General features: G+C 40.9%; 1 long non-coding RNA gene across 1 annotated transcript in view; it reads right to left on the minus strand.

Annotated features, from left to right (window-relative positions):
- The window catches only part of LOC135902765 (uncharacterized), a 61889-nt gene that overhangs the window by 6822 nt on the left and 45088 nt on the right, over positions 1 to 9979 (minus strand). The window lies entirely within an intron of this gene.

Below are 9979 nucleotides of genomic sequence, written 5' to 3' on the forward strand. Positions count from 1 at the left end.
CTATTTCATAATTTTTCTGCGTGTACGGAAGGAAGGGAGTATCACATAGGTGTTAGTTCCACAGAAGAGAGAGGAAATGCTTTATAGAGGCAGTGCACAGGGAAGTGCCCTGATATATAGCTGCCTCCTAACTGGCTAATCTTCTCCGAGGGAAAAGGTGAAAAAGATGACTGTGACGAATAATAATGAAGATAGGCAGTAGGATGCGGTTCACATACACGTTGGTATCCGAAGGGCCCGCTCCAGTCTTGAATGTAGGGCCGTGTCAACTAAAACCCCATCAGAGTGTTGATTGTTTGCTTCGTTCATATTGCGCCCGGCCTGGTGCCCAGTAGCACATCTTTACTCAACAGCTTGTACTCAATCTTAGCTAATAAACAGGCCCGTTCACCATAATATTTAAGACAAGCAGCAAGTACGCTCCCCACTGTGTCAAGTACATTGCACGCATCACCTTCTAGTGAGTCCGCAAGTCAGATGCGGTGGAAATAGTTGAATGGCTACAGAAGAAATATGGGTTATTGCTTGTTCTAAATATTTTTCTTTGGGGAAAGCTTGTGCTTAGGGCACTTCATGACTTGCTTGGCTTTTTATTTGTGCTGTTGTACGCGTTGCCTGCAGTTAAAATTAAAAGAAAAGACAATTTTTAGCACAATGTGCACAGGTATCAGCATGTGACCGCTTTTTTTCATACGTATAAGATGTGCTTCCTTGTATTAAGGAAGCAGCGAAGTTTGTTACGCGAGTTCTCTTTACTGTATGTTGACCTTATTACACGGTGCCTGGGAATGTACGATGCATAAAGGAAATCTCCCACGCAACGCAGTTTCGACAGACCAGGTGTTCCATTTGCTATAATATACCAAGCGTATCCTTGGTGCTCAAGGTGTTTCTGTAGTTCGTCGCTATGTTTAATTATACCTGCCATCCTCTTGCATGACTAGAGTGGATACAAGTAAATAGCCATGCCAGAATAAATACGCCAACTGTCTAGAGAACATGGTGACCAGAATTTAATAAATGCTTTCTCGTTCAGGGTACTTTATACTATTTGCATCTGATAAATGAAGTACCCTAATGTATCAGTGAATAAACCTAGAAAATTACGATCGCGTAGTGCTATACAGCAATTAAAGAGGAACGAATTTGTCGTACGGTACATGATAGTTTGAAAATTTGCACTAAAAGGGCTAGATATGACAAGGAAAGCTGTTGCAGTGGTAGCTCTCTTTATTCTAGGATATATCACAATTTCATAGGTTAGAAACCATCAATAGCGGTTCCTGTGTCAGTCTCTTAATATGCACGCTAGTTGTGTTTATCTCAGTCTCGCTGGTGGTCTTTACACGTTACGTATGTTTCAAATGTAGTGACCTGGTCATGATAGCTCATAAATTACAGGATTAGAAATTACTTTCACAAATATGCTGTATGCTCTGCAATATTATACCAAACTTAGCATCCACCTTATTGCAGCAACAAAACTCTAAACGTATTTTTTAGAAAAAAAAGAACTCGAACCCAAAATAAACCTCCTGAATTAAGAAAAAGACTCCTTCTTTCAAATATGGAACCCGTTGCCATCACCCCTACTAATCTGTCAGTCTTCCATATGACATAGCCAAGAGGCGAAATCTAATCAACTGACAAACGGAACAGCAGAAACAATAACTACACAAATTTGTTACTGTTACACACACGGAATTCAAAGTGATATTGAAATAACATTTTTGTTTGAAATAGCCTCCGTTTGAACCGTACATTTCCCAAATGCCTAAAATTTTGTTTTCAAAATATTTCAAACACTTGAAAACCCCGAAGCTTAGATATCGAGTTGCCTCACAATAACAAATTAATCTGTTCACTTCATTTAGAGGCGGTGCGATAGCAGGCAATTATCTGTTCAACGTAGTGCACTGCTGCACTTCTGCCTTTGGTTTGGACAAATAATTTTTTTGTCCAAGCCAAAGGCAAAATGCTGAGAAAGGAAGCAACAGTGCCACTTCTGTTTCTATATTTTCCGGTCAAAATAAAAGTTTTCACGCCCTGGATCCTGTGCTGTTTTACTTATTTGTTTTTTTCTATAATGTAATGGACAGCATCATGAAAGTAAGTTTTGATGCGCAACGACTAAGAAATAAAGCTATATCAATCCTTTGCGAAAACGTTTTTCTGAATTTGCGTTTAAATTCGAGCAAGAAAGCGTGACAAACCGAACACTTGGCAGCGCTGTGTGCCTTCGTTGTTCGCACTATTTAAAAACAGTTTACGTAGGCTATAAGTGCCTCCAGTCCTGACACTATTCGTTATCTTGCTGCAGGACTGATCGCACACTTCTGTTCTTTAAATAAGATCAGGTTTCCTAAAGAATTTCCTGCACCTAAATAGGCGTAACATTCGTGTTTAAGGTATGAACAGCTTGAGAAACCACCATGATTATACACCAAACTGTACTTACCCCATGCACGCAGTATAAAGTAAAAAGAAAGTGAAGGCTAAAAGGTAAAAAGACTTCATAGTTTTTCGAGGAATCCTTCGCTGCACTAACGAGAGCTGCAACAAGTGTGCGTGCCCGCTAAAAGCTTGCCGCTTTTATACCTGCGAGTATGTAATCCTTAACTATGATCAAATTTTCTGACGTATTCAAATATTGTTTTTGCTTATCCTGTGGAGCATGGGAACAAACTTTATTTACCCAATAAACAAATGTTAGAGAACCTTTGGGTTATTTCCTGCGGAACTGAGCTATAGGCAAACATCAGTGGAGATGACATTTCTCGGAGAAACAAACTATACTGTCGTCGAACGACAGGAACCTTTCGCCGCAAGGGAGTAATGATGGTGACTTCTTTAGAGCGGCCGGTTAGTGACCAGTGGAAACGTGCGGCAATGCGATCAATCGGAATTTAATAAAACACGAGTAGGTATGGCATTTCTTGATCCGAGGTAGAACTTTCACTGGCCAACGCTTCCAAAAGTTGATATTGATACGTTGATCAAAACCACGAACTGACGGGTAATAAACAAATATTTAGAACTCCTAAATAGAGACTGGCATTACATGTCTTCAACCTTGCTGCTTTTGACAACGACGGGTCATTTTCAGCTATACTAAGTTTGCTTAAATGTTTGAGCTGTAATAATGTTTTCAATAAGATCTGACACCAGCAATATTTTCCAACAGCATACTTGGCGGCACTCGCGAATTTTTCGAAAAGTTTACAAATTTCAGCACCTGTTAATCTTTCTACGGATATTGCATCAACCCATGCGAAAAATAAATTGTGTTCATAAAAACTCTTCGCTCATCGGTCTTCCAACTTTGCTTTCGCATGTTTTCAGATCTTGAAAGGGCACCGAAGGGTACTTGCTTCCAGCCAGTTTATGCAGAAATATTTCTAAACCAGACAAAATCAGCACCAGAATATTCGCTCGAAAGTCACTGTGACCAAAAAAAGAATGTTTTCCTTGTCAATCTCTGCGCTTCGCAGTTTGCTGTTGCCTGTGTTAAGCGCCTAAAGGTGAAACGTCGTTGAGATTGCGTGGTAGCCAAATCACATAAAGTGTCGACGGTAAATCGTTTAGCATTGAAGCAGTTTAGCGACACAACGTATTACCATCGTTTAACCGAGTTATGTAGCATGTGCTGCAGTGGGATTACTCCTTCGCGCATCCATAAGAACATTACGCGCTACCTGGCGCCGCCACCGTGAAGCCTGCGCACGGCCTCAGAAATGCCTGGTGCGCCGATGCGTGGGAACGTTGAGATATGCGTCACGGGGCAACCGGGCTCCTTTGTGGCGCTTTATTCTGAACGGGCTCCGCCATCTAGCGGCACGCCAGAGATCACCGCACATGGCCTCTCAGACGAGAAGCGGGGCGCGCTCGTGCCGGCGAAGGCTGATGTTCCTTGCCTAGTTTGCTGCACACTCAGTGCCACGTACGGAGTGACTCACGTTGGCGAGACATTCATTGAAGAGCCGCACATACCAGGTACATTGACTGTGCAGGTCGCAAAAGCGTTACCGCGAAAAGCGTTCATTAAAAACAGTTAATACCCAGTGCAGTTGGGGCGCTGTCTACAAATGCGTCGGTTTGCTATCCTTGAAGAACCCTTGTAACATCGGTTCTACCGCTCAGCATGCGCCTCCGTCGACCTGATCCTCGAAACGAGCTTTGCGACAAGATGTTCCTGGGAATAATGTAGAACTTTATGGAATTTTTTTCGTCGTTGTAGAGCACCACATTCCCTAGTGGCACCTTCGTTGTTACTCAAGTTGGCAATTCATGACGATCGAGAATTTCTGCAAGCTCCCTGCGTACCTTCAGATACAGCTATGAGTTAGCCCGACCACCAACTATATTGTTTACAGGTGTGCTTTTTTAGATCATGTTCGTCACTATACGGATGGATGGGTGACGTTTATTGTGGTCTTGTAGGGCACGCGTTAGCGCGCAGCGGGCCGCTCCCACGTCGGGACAGAAAGGTCGAGTCCTCGTCAGTATATGTTGGCAAAAGTTAGTTATTCAACACTAAGCAGGATTAGAATCAACGCAAACTCCTTGTATAATGTACGTTATACTATAAGCTTCACAAGCTATAAGTTCTCACTTGATAGCCTACGCAGTGTTGATGTTGTTTCGTGCTGCCTACCCCTACAAAAATTTTTATAGAAAGTCCATAGGCAGTCCATAGACATTTGTCTATGAAGTCTATAGACTGTCTATAGACATTTCTTTAGACTGGTCTATAGCCAGTCTATAGATTTATGGCCATACACTTTTATAGACTGGTCTATAAAAAGTCTGAGTATATAGACTGTCTATAGACATTTCTTTAGACGAGTCTATAGACAGTCTATAGACTTATGGCCGCACACTTTTTATAGACTAGTCTATCAAAAGTCCGAGTCTATAGATTGTCTATAGACTGTCTGTAGACTTATGGCCATACACTTTTTATAGACTAGTCTATAAACAGTCTGAGTCTATAGATTGTCTATAGAATTTCGATAGACTTATGGCCATACACTTTTTATGGACTAGTCTATAAAAAGTCTGAGTCTATAGATTGTCTATAGACTTTCGATAGACTTATGGCCATACACTTTTTATAGACTAGTCTATAAGAAGTCTGAGTCTATAGACTGTCTATAGACCGTCTATAGACTTATGGCCATACACTTTTTATGGACTAGTCTATAAAAAGTCTGAGTCTATAGAGTGTCTATGGAATAATTAAAATTCATGTTTGTAGACAGTTGTCTGCATACTGTCTATGGGCAAGTGTATAGGCTTACAGTTCTACTTTTGTAGACTAAAGTCTATGGAATGTCTACAGACAAATCTATATAGATATGCTATAGACATTCTATAGACTTCAGTCTACAAAAACAGAACTTTATAATGCAATACACTTTTTTCTATGACATTCTGCATACACTTGTCAACAAACATGCATTTTCATTAATTTATAGACACTCTATAGACACAGACATTTTATAGACTAGTCTACAAAGAGTGTATAAGGCCATAACTCCATAGCGGCTATCTACAAGTTAGTTTACATTTTTCATTACATGCGGTAGCAAAACGTTTTGAATCTATTTCATTTCATTTTATAGATATGAAATGCATGGAAATGCATGGAATGCAGATATTATGCATGTGCACCTGTTCCTTTTCATCTGCACTTATGCATTACCGTTAGTAGATTAATAAAGCTCCTGAACCAGCTGTACTTTCATATATGTTGCATAAACAGAAAGAATTTATATAGTGCTGAATCATGCAGTGCAAAAAATAAAACAAATGCACCGGCAATGCATGAACCGTTTTTATTGCAAGATATAATACATGAATTCCTTAAATTCTTGTCTTCATTATTTTTTCTGGCTTTTTAAAACTAAAATCTTGAAACATTACTTATGCTATTATGGAAACAGATTAAATATTTACGCTACTCCTTGGCAAGCATGGTCGCCAGGGTGGCCTTGACCTTTGTGTCATTAGTCCCAAAGGTGCTGCAGGTGTATGCAGCAAATAAGTACATGCAGCAATATGAGACAAAAATAACAGATGTGTATTCTTTGTATGTTCATTAAGCAGCTTAATATATTTACTCAAACCATCTAAGTCAATACTTAATGCGGTTTAACTATGACTAATGGCTGCTTGTCAATACAAATCAGTACCTTTATGCAATGTTCTATTGCATGGTATGGTGAACAATTAAACAGTCACAACTGCTGCTCGTGTCAGCAACAGTATGTTCCCTTTTATGACAAGTTCATATATGATGCATTAATGTAGTTATTCCAAATTGTCCCTATATTTATTGCGGAAACGTTACCCAGTTGGGCTGTGTGTACAGTTTTTTTTGGCTGGTAGTTAAGTATGCCCGTGCAGAGGGATATTTTCAGAAGATGTGACTGGAATATTCCCAGTATCATGCCTAAGATTGTAATTTATTTTGCTTAGTACACATTTAAATGTATTTCTCATACTTTTAAATGAATGCGTCATTGGCCATAACTTCAACAGATGGCAGATGGGTTGATTGTATTGATATGGTACCTTAAGTTCTTGCAGGTAATGAGGCCTCTTGGGCATGCTAACAGGTTTCCAAGTTAGGTATACCACATAAGCACCCGAAATACCACACGAGCACTTTGTGTCATGGCACGACAGATATATGCACCTCCTAGAAAACAGAACTGATAGTATAGTTCGAATGAATTCTATCACAGTAAATTATTTAAGGTGCTTTGAAAGATGAAATTTTTTTCTAGGCTATCGAGGTTCAGGACGTTTAGTTAACGCAAAAAAAAAAACATATTGAGTAAGAAATGCCTTGTCAGTCTGCTTGACTTTCCTTTTTTTTCTATAAATAGAACCAATTTCCCTCAATTTTTATGAAGTGAAACGTTTTAAAAATATATTTAACACAGAGACTCTCTGGAAAATTTGACATGTAACAAGACAGCATACCTATGAGGCCAATTTAAAGTTTCCCGATCTTTTTCCAAGCCTTTCCTGGCTGTTTTCATGAAAATTTTCTGGCAATCTATGACGCCTGCAGCTTAAGTGCAATAAAAAATACTATGGTTTAATGCTTGCCAAGTAGTGCCAGTCCATAATATTTAGATAAAACGAATAACACGTCAGTCACTTAACATGTAGTATTAGATGCAACTGACTTGAATCCCTTGTTTAATAAAGCTGACAAGGGCTTCGGCAAGTTCGTAATTGATGGCCACACGAGTACAGCATGGAAGACACAGAGACACGCGTAAAACAAATGCAACAATGTGAGGGAAAACTATACAATGAGTTATTTTTACGGTTCAATAGTAGTTTTCTATATAATTTGCTCTCACCACTTATGCCTCTAGTTAACTTTGTTTACCTCTGACTAAAGACTACATAGCAATATTAATCAGTACCATTATGATGTTTCGTTATATTACAGTATGATAAGCAGTTAGACAACCATAATGGTCGCCGGTGTTAGCAACGGTACGTTTCGTTTCAAGACAGGTTCATGTGACACACAGTGTACTTATAAAAATAAAAGAAATGTGAGAATCCCAAACGATTCCTATAATAATAATTGTTGAAACAAAGATACCCTGCTGGACTGTGCACATTTTTCAGGTGTTAATGCAATGTGCCCGTGCCGATCGAACATGCTCAGCATACTGACTGCAGTTTTGAACACTCACGTTAACATTTGCAATTTATTTCCACTTAGAACAGTGTGCATTGTCTCTTTTCTCATACTTCGAGATGAATACATTTGCCACACTTTCAGTAGAATGCACATGAATGGGGGCGTACTGATCAGGTTACTTATCAACTAAAACATGTTACGATCTCTTAGGTGTGTTAATAAGGGTAGAACAAATGCAATGCCCACTGAATTATTTGAATAATCTGTGCGTTATCTACAAAGAAAAGACCACCAAATTGATAATCTGGCTCTTTTTTCTTTTGTACAGCGCATATAGTATGCAGTCTGTCCAAGACGACGGCACTACATGCAACAGTAATGAAAACCGGAACACTTATTGCGCACGACAAGGGCTTCATACCGTGCACGACTGGCACAATGCGAATCTGCGCCAGCAGCTGCCTAGAGATTAAGAGCACGTAAACTGCATAACGCCGAAGCATCGAAAGGCGCTTAACGCTTTTCATATAGCTCGAAAGATAAATTCTGCTGCTAAACGGTTTAAAAAAGAGACAAAAAACAAATCTTCCAACTACCGTCAAACGCAATGCCTTCAGTCTGAAACGTGTAAAGGTGCTTCCCGGAGCGACTAATTTATTGTGCTCCAATTTTTTAGGCTAAGTTGCGAAGCTGCGAGTGACTGAGCTTATCGCAGGTTTCATGCTCCAAAAGCGTTTGTGTTTGCATATAAATAGATTGGGTGAATCTAGAGATTTTCGCTTGACATTTCTTCAAGTCTCGTGTTTTGCTTGCGGTAACTTCTCAAAATTATTTAGATTGGTTGCCAGAAACCTTAAAAATACTGCTACTTTTAAACAATGCGAAAACGGCAGTGCACACACTGCTGATGCATGCCGCGCAGACACGGCCTTTCATCCGAGTACGTTAGCAGTTATTCAACTATACGAGTCTGTCAGAACATTCCTGATGCTAACACAATTTCGAGATATATACGTACAGCGTGTCACGAGAATTTCACTACACATGCGGCGCAGCATTCATCGCGGCCGGATCAAGCGCCACGAAATGAGATCTACCACACTGGCTGCCCAACATACACAATCCGCTTAGTGGTAGCTCAATATCAAGTTAAAACATGGTGTATAGCTTCCTTCTTTACGCACCTAAACTATTATGCTAAAATCAACAAGCCCGAGCGATCGCTCGCCGTAAAACATTCCGTATAGTAGAAGCGAGAACAAGAGCGCGTTATGAAACCATGTCAACGACAAACCGACACTATAACCAAGTCGCCTGCGCTACATGCAGCCGCTCGCGCTACGAAATGCGCTCACATAATCATGAGCTATTGACGCAAAACATCTTTGCTAAAGCTTACCGTTCAGTTTAGTTGACGTGTGATGCCACAAAGATGACACGCATACACAGACACCAACGTTCAGGCGGACACCGCACACCGGTACAACCGTTTACGTGAGAAAATGTTCCAAAAGCCAGGGGAACTCATGCTTCAAAGTGCTGTTTTCACTGGCTTTACTTAACGAAAATTAACAAAAACATAGACGTTTCGCCACCTATGCGGGTGGCATCGTCAGTACACAATGGAACAAGGAACGAAACGTCTATGTTTTTGTTAATTTTCGTTAAGTAAAGCCAGTGAAAACAACACTTTGAAACCGTTTACGTGCCTGGCGCACTCGTTGAGATGGCGCACCGCCGCGCATGCGCAAGATCTCCGAGCATGCGCAGGAGCTCCGCGCGCGAGGGCGTGCGCGCTCGGAGAAGTGTGAGTGCCTTTTCCTCCTTCATTTTTTTTTCGCTCTCTCTCTGCGCGCCATGCGCGCCGGAACGGGTGGCTTATTCATCTTTATCACCATTATTCATCTTTTTTCGTGGACGAAGGAAATGCGCTGGCAGGTTGTATGACAAACGTTGTGGGCTGTCGTATGAGACTGGAACGCTAACTTGAATGCGCTGTTTGTAAAAGCCATTACAGGGCCCTTCAAACGTTTCAGACGCATTATTAAATGATGGGGTTTTACGTGCCAAAACCACTTTCTGATTATGAGGCACGCCGTAGTGGGGGACTCCGGAAATTTTTGACCACCTGGGGTTCTTTAACGTGCACCTAAATCTAAGTACACGGGTGTTTTCGCATTTCGCCCCCATCGAAATGCGGCCGCCGTGGCCGGGATTCGATCCCGCGACCTCGTGCTCAGCAGCCTAACACCATAGCCACTGAGCAACCGCGGCGGGTCGACGCATTATTGCCAGCGTCGATTAGTA

Source organism: Dermacentor albipictus, chromosome 2 (assembly GCF_038994185.2).
Source record: "Dermacentor albipictus isolate Rhodes 1998 colony chromosome 2, USDA_Dalb.pri_finalv2, whole genome shotgun sequence".
Classification (NCBI taxonomy): domain Eukaryota; kingdom Metazoa; phylum Arthropoda; class Arachnida; order Ixodida; family Ixodidae; genus Dermacentor; species Dermacentor albipictus.